This window comes from Xyrauchen texanus, chromosome 6 (assembly GCF_025860055.1).
Source record: "Xyrauchen texanus isolate HMW12.3.18 chromosome 6, RBS_HiC_50CHRs, whole genome shotgun sequence".
NCBI classification, from domain to species: Eukaryota; Metazoa; Chordata; class Actinopteri; order Cypriniformes; family Catostomidae; genus Xyrauchen; species Xyrauchen texanus.
Genome location: NC_068281.1, coordinates 1,265,174 through 1,267,673, shown reverse-complemented (window position 1 = coordinate 1,267,673; position 2,500 = coordinate 1,265,174). Strand labels below are relative to the sequence as shown.

Below are 2,500 nucleotides of genomic sequence, written 5' to 3'. Positions count from 1 at the left end.
GTGTGCGGTGAAAGGGCAAGTGCTACAGGAAGTGTGCGGTGAAAGGGCAAGTGCTACAGGAAGTGTGGGGTGAAAGGTCAAGCGCTACAGGAAGTGTGGGGTGAAAGGGCAAGCGCTACAGGAAGTGTGGGGTGAATGGTCAAGCGCTACAGGAAGTGTGGGGTGAATGGTCAAGCGCTACAGGAAGTGTGGGGTGAAAGGCCAAGCGCTACAGGAAGTGTGGGGTGAAAGGTCAAGCACTACAGGAAGTGTGGGGTGAAAGGTCAAGCGCTACAGGAAGTGTGGGGTGAATGGTCAAGCGCTACAGGAAGTGTGGGGTGAAAGGTCAAGCGCTACAGGAAGTGTGGGGTGAAAGGGCAAGCGCTACAGGAAGTGTGGGGTGAATGGTCAAGCGCTACAGGAAGTGTGGGGTGAATGGTCAAGCGCTACAGGAAGTGTGGGGTGAAAGGCCAAGCGCTACAGGAAGTGTGGGGTGAAAGGTCAAGCACTACAGGAAGTGTGGGGTGAAAGGTCAAGCACTACAGGAAGTGTGGGGTGAAAGGTCAAGCGCTACAGGAAGTGTGGGGTGAAAGGTCAAGCGCTACAGGAAGTGTGGGGTGAAAGGGCAAGCGCTACAGGAAGTGTGGGGTGAAAGGTCAAGCACTACAGGAAGTGTGGGGTGAAAGGGCAAGCGCTACAGGAAGTGTGGGGTGAAAGGGCAAGCGCTACAGGAAGTGTGGGGTGAAAGGGCAAGCGCTACAGGAAGTGTGGGGTGAAAGGGCAAGCGCTACAGGAAGTGTGGGGTGAAAGGGCAAGCGCTACAGGAAGTGTGGGGTGAAAGGGCAAGCGCTACAGGAAGTGTGGGGTGAAAGGGCAAGCGCTACAGGAAGTGTGGGGTGAAAGGGCAACGCTACAGGAAGTGTGGGGTGAAAGGGCAAGCGCTACAGGAAGTGTGGGGTGAAAGGGCAAGCGCTACAGGAAGTGTGAGGTGAAAGGGCAAGCGCTACAGGAAGTGTGGGGTGAAAGGGCAAGCGCTACAGGAAGTGTGGGGTGAAAGGGCAAGCGCTACAGGAAGTGTGGGGTGAAAGGGCAAGCGCTACAGGAAGTGTGAGGTGAAAGGGCAAGCGCTACAGGAAGTGTGGGGTGAAAGGGCAAGCGCTACAGGAAGTGTGAGGTGAAAGGTCACCGGAGTATCTGGACAATCTGACCGCTAGAATAACACGGATCTGTAAAGATGTCATCACTGCATATGGAGGATTTTTTGATGAGAACTCTTTGAAGTAGTTTAAGTCATATTGTAATAGTAAATGTATCATGTGATTAATGTCCTGATGATACATTGTGATCAGTTTAATGCCACTTTGGTGAATAAAAGAACCAATTTATTTCCAGAAGAGCAAAATCTGTCCATTATTATTTTTGTTTTGTTTTTAAAACCCTAAATGTCAAAGATATCCACTGACCACAGTAAGACAGTAAAACAGTTTCTCTTGGAAAGTGACTCACCCGACAGCAGAAGAGACGAAATCCAGATGCACAAATCCATATTAGAGGACGGCACAAAGATCCATTATTCCACATATTAAAAATAAAATAAATAAATATTAAAATACATGGAGTGATCAGAACTCACAATGCAGTTAAAGTGGAGTACATTCAATGTATCTTTTATCATACATGCAGTTATGTCACAGTTAAAGTATTAATAATATTATTATTTATATAATTACATTAAATATCTTATTATTTTTAAGAAATACGCGTATATATCTAATCGTGTCTAATGTATGCATGTGCACAATAACACGCGCGCGCGCACACATGCTGAAAACACTGTTTGTACACTAAAAACACACAAAACTGAGAAACTGCCAAAATATGTAACATCACCTGACACCGAACCGCTCACAGGTGATCCTTTAACAAATGTCAGAGTAGATAAAGAAACATTTCACCAGGTTTTCCCTTAAAACGCACTCTCTCAGGACACACGCAGAAAGTTTTACCGAACTTCCACTTTCTGTCACGATGAACGTCACTCGTTTCCTTGGGCGGAGTCACACGCAACACGACTCCGCCCCCTTCCACTGCTATTGGTTCCATTTCGACACAACCCCGCCCAAATCATTAACTCCCGAATCATTAACTCCCGCCCATTATTGTCACAGACTTTAGTGCTGCTGTGTATCTTTAAATAATCACATCATTCTTTGTTTATTATTCTGTGTGATTAGAAGACGCGCGGATTATCAGCAACAGTGCGGGTCAAAGGTCATGAATGCGTCATGAGATGAGCTGTTACTGTCAGATAAAGTTTGGTAATGAGATGCATGACGTGGTTGATTGCCTGAAATGAACAGCTTCACACAAATTATATTTCTTAGCACTGGAATAAATTAAGAGTAAATAATATTTTTGATAACCAACAATAACAAATTATAATAATAAATATATTTGAATTAAATTTGAACATAATAACTTGCACTATCGTTATTCTCCACAAGATATCAGTATAAACTAA

General features: G+C 45.0%; 1 protein-coding gene across 2 annotated transcripts in view; it reads left to right on the top strand.

Moving 5' to 3' along the window:
• LOC127645804 (keratin-associated protein 10-4-like) overlaps nucleotides 1–1,816 on the top strand; it is a 5,843-nt gene extending 4,027 nt beyond the window's left edge. The window contains exons 1-2 of one of the 2 annotated variants that reach the window (XM_052129481.1): nucleotides 1–38; nucleotides 968–1,816. The exon at nucleotides 1–38 is cut by the window's left edge and continues 4,027 nt beyond it. The gene's annotated coding sequence lies outside the window, so the exon portion shown is untranslated. The remainder of the gene's footprint in view (nucleotides 39–967) is intronic. The other variant, XM_052129482.1, reaches the window with a different exon arrangement.
• The last annotated feature ends 684 nt before the right edge of the window (nucleotides 1,817–2,500 follow it).